The sequence below is a fragment of the Pseudorasbora parva genome, chromosome 1 (genome assembly GCF_024679245.1).
Source record: "Pseudorasbora parva isolate DD20220531a chromosome 1, ASM2467924v1, whole genome shotgun sequence".
NCBI lineage: Eukaryota > Metazoa > Chordata > Actinopteri > Cypriniformes > Gobionidae > Pseudorasbora > Pseudorasbora parva.
The window spans coordinates 52,755,346-52,766,695 of NC_090172.1; the positions used below are offsets into that span (position 1 = coordinate 52,755,346).

Genomic DNA, 11,350 nt, shown 5'->3' on the forward strand with positions numbered 1-11,350 from the left:
AAATGAAATTTAACTAAGCCTGTAAGGAAAATCAAATAAAAGAAAGCCAATCAAAAATCCTACCCTATAACGATTAATCTCTAAATGGGAGTTATCCAAATAAAAGAATTAATCAGGAAGGGCGTAGGGATTTAGTGTTGCGCTGACTTAACAGGGTATAGCCACACGGTGGCGTCCTCCCTTCCAATTGGACTGTCTGTGACTTAAACCTAATTTCACTTTGGGTTAGAGGAAGTTATGTTTCTTTTTAAACTTCAAATTCGAATAAGGGTGTTTAATCAGCGAGAAAGGAGATTTGGTTGTTGCTAGAAAAATTGTATAAATGAAACTGTGTACAACAGTAAGCAATAAACAATTTATAGGCTCAAACTTATTTTGTTAAGGCCGAATCAAATAACGGAGAGTGAAACTATCCGAATTTATCCACACGATGGCGCTGTTGCGCCCGCCCTAGACTAGAGTTAGTTAGGCGGAAATGCTCACCAGATGGCTTTGTCTGGTTCTAGAGTCGCCCTCCGGCGTGCTGCAAGCGGCGTTGCAATTCTTGAGTCGCCCTCTGGCGGTTTGCAAGCGGCGTTGCAATTTCTGAGTCGCCTTCGCGTTTTGCAAGCGGCGTTGCAATTCTTGAGTCGCCCTCTGGCGGTTTGCAAGCGGCATTGCAATTTCTGGGTCGCCCTGGCGTTCTGTGCTTTACTGGCTCTTGCAAATCATTTACAAATGACTGGTGCTCTAGATGCACGCGTAACAAGACGGGTGAATGCAGGAATTTTCCGTCTGCCTATTCACGCATTTTACATGGACTCCAATAGACATTTATCAATATGGCTGACGGTTTTCAGCATCTCTGATTCAAATGTTTTAGGTCTCAAGTCTTTGGTTAGCTAAGCCAGACTTAAACCAGGAGTTATCGTTTATCTTAACGATATAATAATTATTCTGAGGCCCCTTATATTGTACAGGAGAGTCTCGCCCTGTCCCAATCTTCCGCAATGATAGAAACTTTCCGTAGTTCAGATCAAGCGGGATAACGCAACGTACGTGTCTACAGACCACATCAAAATCTCATTATTTTGATGGAACACATAATATATTGCTCGAGTCAAATGTATGGGTTTCCTACAATACATTTGTTTGAAAATCACGCGGATAAAACCTATTGCGCCTACGGGCTGCAGAGTTTTTCGGAGATCACGCGGATTTTCGTACCGTTCATATTTTTATTAATATAATCCGGCTACTTCAACATTTCTCAGCATCTGTTTATGCTTGTGTTCGCTTTCCGCGTACCGTTCATAATTCACCAACAACAACAAAACAAAAACGAAACAAAACGCGCGTGCAGGTTATTAATACTCCAAAAATACACAATGAATAGAATATGAATATCATTCACACATACACAAACGTTTGAAACTTGCCCGATATTTCTCCACCATATACAATATGTAACAACAACGACTTATGAGTTTAATGTCTCGGGGAATAATTAACTCAAAAGGGATTTAATATTCAATATTCATGAATTTATGAATATGATTTGCCAGTTGTTCATTACGTATTAAAATTTTCCGATAGGGAAAATTGTTTAATTAAATACAAGTAACCCTTTACGGAATTGCTTGAAATTATCCTACTAAGTTTGTCCTGCAAATTAGTTATAGACTTTTCAAATCAATTCTCAATAAAGGGATTACTGCTTTACGAACGCATAAGAAACATTAACTTTACTGATCAGGATAAGTTCAATATTTCAAATGGTCATACAGTTTACTTTACTAACATAGTAGCATAAGCAGTTAGGTAACGTTTAGATCGCAAGTTTCATTGACTTTGTGTATGTGGCAGAATAACAGATTCAACTCATTAAATGTCTTTTGAAGGTTTAATAAACACAGACTAAAAATAACACTACAATTCACACAGAAAGTACATACTAAATATGCATCAAGAGAGTAGAAGTATAGATATTAACGAAAGAATACATAAAAGAGAATAATGAATAGACTGAAGTTAGAGAGAGATAAAAGAGAGAGAGAGAGACAAAGAGAGGGAGAGAGAGAGAGACAAAGAGAGTGGGGGAGGGTAAGAAACAGCTTTCCTTCAGTTCAACCAAATACGACCTTCACGGAGTTAATTTATCCCAACGGGAGAATAACACACCCTCTTTACAGCAGTAAGAATAAGAATACTTGCATTCTTTTTGGTTTCGTTTTGGCTTCTCGCTTGTGTGCGTATGTGTCTCTGCGTGTCTCTGCGTGTCCGGCGGTCCTTTCCGAGGTTGGGAGGGAAGCGGCTGTTTGCTTTAGCGATGCTTCGTGTTCTTGAAGATCGGATTGTAGAAGAGAAGATTTTTGGAAGAGATGAGGCCTGCTTGGAGGGCCTGCATTGGTGGCATGGCTTAAGGGCCAGCCACGATGACGTGTTGGTTCAGCCAGAGAGAGAAGAGAGAGGAGAGGAAGAGGAGGAGGGCATCCGAGGTCCTCCTTTTATGGGCTGGCCGTAGTCCCACCCTCCAGGGTTAGACTTAACCAATGAGATTGTTGGGATTTCCCGGCGGGAAATTCCTCAGCAGACTTTATTGCCCTTTGTTTGAAAGTTCGACTCAGTGGGTCTCTGAGTCTTCATACTATAATTAATGCAACAAACACACACTGCATTTTCTGAATAAGTGATATACATGGAAGTGTAAGTCGTGAAGTGAGCATTAATTTGATAGGAGACATGACATATATGAGGTTATCTGAACTAGTAATTTGTTAAGACAAAGATAAAAAGATGCAAAATACCATACAGAATAAACATTTTACAAGACAGTTATGTGTTTACATATAATGTCCTGGGGTGCATGTTCATTTATAGATGGTTTGTCTATAATTTGAGGCAAAAGCTCTGTGTCTTTGTGTCTGAAACTTCATGTGGCCAAATTCCTTTCGGGGCCATAAAAACACCTTATCAGATGGTTTCCAGGGTGACTGAAGAATCTCCCTCTGCTGTGTTGGGGGAAGGTCTGCTAGTGAGCACAACTTTCAAAACATATTTGTTAAATGTAACTGGCGATTGTGTGTTTGATTCGCCTAAGTCGCTACAAATGTATATGATTCACAATATGGGAATATAATTATATATATATATATATATATATATATATATATATATATATATATATATATATATATATATATATATATATATATATATATATATATATATATATATACATATATACATATATACATATATACAAAATTACTATATATTTCATATATATAGGGTCATACAGGGTCAAATTACTATATAGCCTAGAAATCTAGACGCACCCTAGCGGCAGCAAATTTAATTTGCCCGCAAGTGTGGTCTAGCAACTCTCAATTCCTATCTGAACTGTATTCCTCAGAATCTGGACGACCCAATCACATCGTGTAGGCTATAGAGTGGGCGGGCGGGGCCATAATGACGACGGCCGAGTTGCGTTTGCGTGCTTCTAGTAACACAGTCTTCTAGTCAACACAGAAACTGGCGAACGGCGGCGGTCTTTCGAATCAGCTCTGCCCGCGCCTCCGGTAGACTTGGAGTTAAGCTTTCCTCTGAGAAAAGAACAAAGAGTGGCACTGAAGTCATTCTTAAAAAGGGAAGATGTGTTCGGAGTTTAGCCGACCGGATACGGCGAATGTTTAATCAGTCAGTGAGCTCCACTTCACCGTCGTTGCTCCGGTTGGTGTAGCGCTATCCTATCGCGTGCAGAGGGAGTTTGAAAGACAACCGTTTATCCCGCCCCTCGGATTGAGCCCTGCCTATGGTGAGTTTCCAGACCAAACATCTTGATGTGGGTCTGGCTTGTCAGGCTAATTAGTATATATATTACTATAAATTACAAAATTAATATATATACAGGTCCTTCTCAAAAAATTTCATTATTTTCCATAATGTAATGATAAAAATTAAACTTTCATATTTTTTAGATTCATTGCACACCAACTGAAATATTTCAGGTCTTTTATTGTTTTAATACTGATGATTATTGCATACAGCTCATGAAAACCCAAAATTCCTGTCTCAAAAATTTGCATATCATGAAAAGGTTCTCTAAACGAGCTATTAACCTAATCATCTGAATCAACTAAATAACTCTAAACTCTAAAAACTCCCAGCCTGGTTCATTACTCAAAACTGCAATCATGGGTAAGACTGCCGACCCAACCCTGTCCAGAAGTCCATCATTGACACCCTCAAGCGAGAGGGTAAGACATAGAAAGAAATTTCTGAACGAATAGGCTGTTCCCAGAGTGCTGTATCAAGGCACCTCAGTGGGAAGCCTGTGGGAAGGAAAAAGTGTGGCAAAAAACGCTGCACAACGAGAAGAGGTGAGCGGACCCTGAGGAAGATTGTGGAGAAGGACCGATTCCAGTCCTTGGGGGACCTGCGGAAGCAGTGGACTGAGTCTGGAGTAGAAACATCCAGAGCCACCGTGAACAGGTGTGTGCAGGAAATGGGCTACAGGTGCCGCATTCCACAGGTCAAGCCACTTTGGGCTACAGAGAAGCAGCACTGGACTGTTGCTCAGTGGTCCAAAGTACTTTTTTCGGATGAAAGCAAATTTTGCATGTCATTCAGAAATCAAGGCGCCAGAGTCTGGAGGAAGACTGGGGAGAAGGAAATGCCAAAATGCCTGAAGTCCAGTGTCAAGTACCCACAGTCAGTGATGGTCTGGGGTGCCATGTCAGCTGCTGGTGTTGGTCCACTGTGTTTTATCAAGGGCAGGGTCAATGCAGCTAGCTATCAGGAGATTTTGGAGCACTTCATGCTTCCATCTGCTGAAAAGCTTTATGGAGATGAAGATTTCGTTTTTCAGCACGACCTGGCACCTGCTCATAGTGCCAAAACCACTGGTAAATGGTTTACTGACCATGGTATTACTGTGCTCAATTGGCCTGCCAACTCTCCTAAACCTGAACCCCATAGAGAATCGGTGGGATATTGTGAAGAGAAAGTTGAGAGACACAAGACCCAACACTCTGGATGAGCTTAAGGCCGCTATCGAAGCATCCTGGGCCTCCATAACACCTCAGCAGTGCCACTGGCTGATCGCCTCCATGCCACGCCGCATTGAAGCAGTCATTTCTGCAAAAGGATTCCCGACCAAGTATTGAGTGCATAACTGAACATAATTATTTGAAGGTTGATTTTTTTTTTGTATTAAAAACACTCTTCTTTTATTGGTCAGATGAAATATGCTAATTTTTTGAGATAGGAATTTGGGGTTTTCATGAGCTGTATGCCAAAATCATCAGTATTAAAACAATAAAAGACCTGAAATATTTCAGTTGGTGTGCAATGAATCTAAAATATATGAAAGTTGAATTTTTATCATTACATTGTTATATATAACATAATTGCCCCTATAATTGTCACAACCTTATACCCCACTAACGACGTTGCAGGCCAGTCTACAATATTCTTCAGTCTGTTCTTTTATTGCTCAGAGTCACTGGTATCCTATAATCTGTATTTTGGCAAAGTGCATTCAATACTAAAAAAAATTTTGTGGGTCACAAAGCTTTACTATTGTGGGGACTGTATTCTATCCCCTTGGCCAAACTCGGTCCTGGAGGGCCACTGCCCTGCAGAGTTTAGCTTCAACCCCAATCAAACACACCTGAACCAGCTAATCAAGGGCTTCATGATTAGAAAAAGCTATAGGCAGGTGAGTTTTATCAGGGTTAAAGCTAAACTCTGCAGGGCAGTGGCCCCCCAGGACTGAGTTTGACCATCCCTGTCTTACACTAAAGACTGCAACATACTCCGCAAGAACAGAGAAAAAAGTTCTCGCTCCCAGGGCTGTGAGAACAAAATGACATATTTGCATGAGCAGCCCTGGTTTGGGAGTTCTTGCAGCTTGTTCTCGACACTTTTTTCGACACTTTTTTCTTGCGGGTGTCCGAGAACTATCGTGTGATTGGTCAGACATTTAAAGTGGGCGTGGTTAATACAGAGAAACGCAGAATGATCGGCACCTGCTTTTCTCGTGAAGTATGGAATGTACTGCCAGAACGAACTTTGTTCTTGTTTTTGCCACCTCGAGAAAACTAACTAATTTCTTTGTTTTTGCAAAGTATGTTCCAAGCTTTAACCCTACCCCAAAACTACCCATCACAAATAATGCTCTGTATTTTTAAATTTTCAAGAAAAAGCTTATTTCCTCATGGGGACCTCAATTTAGGTCCACACGGAGACACGAGTCCCTATGAGTCCGTGTGCATTCAGGTTAAAGTCCCCACTGGGGTAGAAAACCATACACTCATTTGTCATCATAGCTGTTGTTTTGTAAGTAACAAGCGTTTTTTTATGCTGCAGCATTTATCAGATGTATATTTTGTCACAATGATAAATACATGACATGGTAACGCTGTACACAGACATTATTAACTTTAGTTAACTACATTAGAAATAGCAATGAAAAATGTTAATCATTTTTCTGCATCTATTAATTTTACTTCATCTTAATTTCAGCCTTTACTAATACATCATTAAAATCTAACCAGTCTGTTAACATTAGTTAAAATACTGTGAACTAACATGAACAAATGTGTTTTTATTAAACTCACTGCTAGAGTCAGGCTCTGTAAAAATTATTTATCTGTCAGACTTACATAAATCACACAAATGTGGAGAACTCTGCATGACTAATAAACAATGAAGTTATGCTAGAGGCGGTTGTATAGGCTATAACATTTCATCTAGTAATAGACTGCACTAATGGCATTTACATCTGTTCATTTAGAACTGCTTCTCTCCATTGTGATTTGTAAACAAGTACTGCTCCAATGTAAGGGATTCATTTTTTTTAAAACTACAGCTTTATTTGGGTACATTTGTTACACCACGTAGCACGTGTAAAGATCTCTCTGCAGGGTGCATTGCCGCATAACTGCGACCGCAGCAACTCAAACCTGCACTCTTCTGATCCAAAGTCAGATACCTTATCCACTAGGTGCACAGAGCCTTCAGAAAGAGAATGTTGATTAAGCTGGAATTGGCATGCAAAAATGCCCCTGACTGCCTCTGAAGCTGAACAAAGGCAGCGTTGTCACATATACCTACTTCTCTCTGTGTTAGTCAGCAACCACAGTCGTGCTTACAGGACAGTATTTAATAAGTTCCAGTTCAGGTGTTGGTTCAGGGGCCTATTGCACAAAACTAGGATAAGAGATTAAGTTAGGATATCTTGGTGATCTTGTCATCTGTATATAAAATGTAGTACACTACTGTCATGTAAACATACCCTGAAGGTACACTCACACCAAACATGATAACGATAACCAAAAATAACTTTATTGGTGGATAAATCGAGCCAGGATCACCAAGATATCCCGGCTTAATCCCTTATTCTAGTTTTGTGCAATAGGCCCCAGGTTGTTGCATAATCCAGCTCACAAGAACAAAACAAGTATTTAAAACTTAACCGTATCATTAAAAAATCCTGAAATGTATTTCCATTTAAATGATTTAATAAAAACAAGTGTATCATTACCTCATCAAACAAGTCTTCTCTACGCTTCAAATGTTTCTATTGTGCTCATCATTCATAGACTAATATGTCCAGAGTTGTTCTCATGCCATAATGAGTCAGTGACTTGAGAACTGCTCAAGTGTATTGTTCATGCCCGTTTTAATGATACAATAGAACTAATTGGACATTCAGGCCTTGTTTATAGCTGGTAATAGGTATTAAGAAGTTGTGTTAAAAATAAATATAGGTGTAAACAAAGTCTAAAGCGTTTTGAGCTTGTCCACTTGTTTAACTGGATTGCTTTCTTAAGCCCTGTTTGTTTACACCAGGTATTAAATGGAAAGTCCACCCCAAAAAAATTAAAATGATCAACCTCAAGTTCTTCCAAACCTGTATGAATTTCTTTGTTCTGCTGAACACACAGGGAGATATTTGGAACTATGTTTGACACCAAGCAGATCTTGGCAGCCATTGACTACCATATAATTTCCCCCCCCACATATGGTTGTCAGTGGCTGCCGAGATTGACATGGTTACTAACATTCTTCCGAACACAAGTGGAGAATGCTAAACATAATTATAAACAGGGTTTTTAAACATGTTTAGCTTGTCCGCATTCCACCACTTCCTGAGGTAGTCGAAAAAGCATTTGACCAGAATGCGTTCGAACAGCCTCAAAAGACTGCAGACGGAGTTCCGCCTCCTGACCCAACACATAAACATTATGGGAGTGTGCTAGCCTGACAGAACTTTGTTGGGCGAAGACCCAAGTGTGTTTTTAAAAATAATGTACCAAGCAGAATGTTCTCTCACCATTGGTGATCAGAGCTGAAATGAAAGCTGCTGCTCTCCATGTGTTTTTCCATCATCTCCGGCCGGGTGTAACTCATAGCCTATGTAAAATGTTCAAGTATGTCCATTAAATCAAAAGAACTGAAAAAAGACCCAAGAAAAACAAAAACAAAAAACAACAACCATAGGCTACATTTATCTTCCCATAAACCTTCCCCTTGAAAAAATGAGGACACGAGTGGTTTAAGGTGGACAAAACAGTAAAGTGACATGACGTGTGGCCAAGTATGGTGGCCCATAGGCCTACTTGGAATTTGTGCTCTGCCTCTGCATTTAATCTATCGAACACACACCCAGAGCAGTGGAAATAAAAATGCAAAGAGAAGGATTAAAACATCCTTTTTTTTCTTTCTTTTTTACAACACATTTTTTCTTGTCAATTGCCAGCAAATATCCATTGACCTCGTGGCCTAATGGATAAGGCGTCTGACTTCGGATCAGAAGATTGAAGGTTCGAGTCCTGCCGGGGTCGGCATTTTAAAAGGATAAATTGAACCATAAGCAACCACCCACTGAGACTCCATGCGAATTCTAGTCATAATTGAGGGCTGTTGTTCTCTGCTCACATCGCAATTGACGGCAAGTTCCATTCCTCCACGGAAGATAGGTCACTTTCGTTTTCAACAACCGTTTCGTTCGAGCATCACCCCCTTTCGTCGGTGCAAATTGCTGGGTTAATAGAAGGAAACGGCCCGCATTTCGCAAACGCTAACTATCGCTTAACAAAGCGCAATGTGTTTGGTTAAACGAGGGGGGCGCAATCTACCGCTGAGGGTGTTTGTTTAGCGTGGAAAATGCCATCTCGGATTCCATGCCACATACAACGTTAGCACATCCTAATAGTTATTTGTGTACATGTATCTGGTGTGCACATGTATCATTATTATTAGCCTATTGTGAATACCCAGTATTCTTAAAGGTATAATTCTGCCCGAATGAGAATGTAACGCCTTTCATCAACAGTTTAAACCAGAAAATATTTGCTTGCTTGCTTGTTTTACTGTCTCAATTTAACTGTCCCAAGTAAAATCAAATATTAATTCATAGTGTCTAAATGTGGTCTAAAATATATTAGTGTGAAAAATGCAATTTGTGCACAACCTTTGTGAGCTTTATGTATAAAAAAAAACGAGCAGTTTGTTGTGAAGACACTGAAATCCATTCAGGGCTTGTGTGACATATAAACTGTTAAATATTTCTATATAGTTTATTGCACAAATATTATTAACATATCTCCCATTTTGTTGTCCAGAACAACATCTACATTAGATTCATACATCTAAACATCAGCTATAAATATATTTGTCTCCTTACATAAATAACCACTAATTTAAGTTGTGGCGACACAATATATTTCTAATCAATTTAATGCCTCTCTTTAAAGTAGAAAACAGCAACTCAGCACTTAAGCGGACATTAGGCTTACCAAACACATTAGAGAGGAGAAGATTAACTTACTACAAATATTTTTCACCTAACGTAACCTAATAAACTTACAGACTTACTAATGCAGTCGATAGCATGCAAAACACTCACATTAATGGTTTTGATCAGATTGAAAAATGCTGATAAAGGTGGTTTTGGTTACTGGAAACCATTTGTCTATAGAGAATAATTTGAGAGCTACTAGCATTAGTGTGAAATTGCGTCTTATAATTGTATTAAAAATGACTGCTTACTTAAATAAAGGCTTTCATTTTTGTGTATGACAAAGGGCTTGTGAGCTCCACAGATTTGTCTTTGCACCTGACCTCGATAGATTTATAGCCCTGTTAGGAGCTTCATGGCCTCTGCTGGTAAACTGGACCACAGCAAAGAGATGTTCTGAAAAGAACAATTCAGCACTAATTGTATAAAGCACGTTTTCCTCTGTTTTAAAACAATTTTATGAGACAACTGTGGTTTACTTAAGTAGAACTGTAAAGCAAACTAAGGTCTACAAAAGAGAATGCAGATTTTCTACACCATAAATAACTTTAAAAAAAAACAACAACCTTGCTGCACATTGTAGTTTGCTGTATTACTGTTATTTATCTTCAGTAGCTTATTTTTGTCCACTACAGTTTGAAAAAGTTCAGTAGCCTTGGAAAACCTGTTATTACTGTTTTTTTTCTCTTTCTAAGCATACGAGAAAATGCTTACAACACAGTTTTGTACTTAATCTATCACTGTTACTATTGCCCAGTTAGGGATTTGTGCAATATGGACATAAGACACAAATGGACATGGTGAATAATTGTGCGGCTGGTAAAGGAAAGGTGTGATGTTGCTTTTAAGTAGTCTGACTTATGATTTTCACCTGGCATGAAAAGAATACTTTCGATAGAGGAAGAGACAAAGACAGTACAGTGTACACAGTATATCCCTACAGGTCTGACATGCTAACAGGGATGGTTCTTAGAATGCTCTGGCAAGGTTCTCTCAAAGTTATGAACAAATGTTTTTCCAGTAACATTAAAGGCACAATATGTAAGATTTTTGGATTCAAATATCCAAAAACAACTAAATTATATATTTTGTTGACTTGTGTACTTACATTATCCCAAATGTTTCCCAGAATGTTTAAATCCAGAGAAATAAGTTATTTTAACCAGGAAACAGACCATGTGCGTGCTTCGCCTATCAATGACATCATACCTGCGTTACCCTTGTTTCCGGTTTTATTTAGTAGAAACCATGGAAATACCAGAAATGCTTTAATATATTATGTGTTTTATTAGACAGGAGCAACTGTTTGGATACATTGAAAGACAGAATACTAACTGTGTTGAGCTATATAACAATGATTAGTCTAACTGTAAATCTTGTTTTCTTGATTTACCGCAGGTTCCAAGTTTTACCATGGGTAATATTGCTCTAGTGTTAGCTTACAGCAGTGTCTCAGTAAGTAGCTGCTGAGCGAACCCACTGAGTAGCATTATAACATAACTTTCAACACACTCAAATAATGTATCTAATATGATAAAAGAGTGCTGCGTTACCTCATATTAG

At 39.0% G+C, this 11,350-nt stretch overlaps 1 non-coding gene across 1 annotated transcript; it reads left to right on the top strand.

Annotated features, from left to right (window-relative positions):
• The first annotated feature begins 8,758 nt into the window (after positions 1-8,758).
• On the top strand, positions 8,759-8,831 carry trnar-ucg (transfer RNA arginine (anticodon UCG)). The gene has a single exon. It is a non-coding gene; the product is annotated as a tRNA-Arg (tRNA).
• Positions 8,832-11,350: the final 2,519 nt, after the last annotated feature.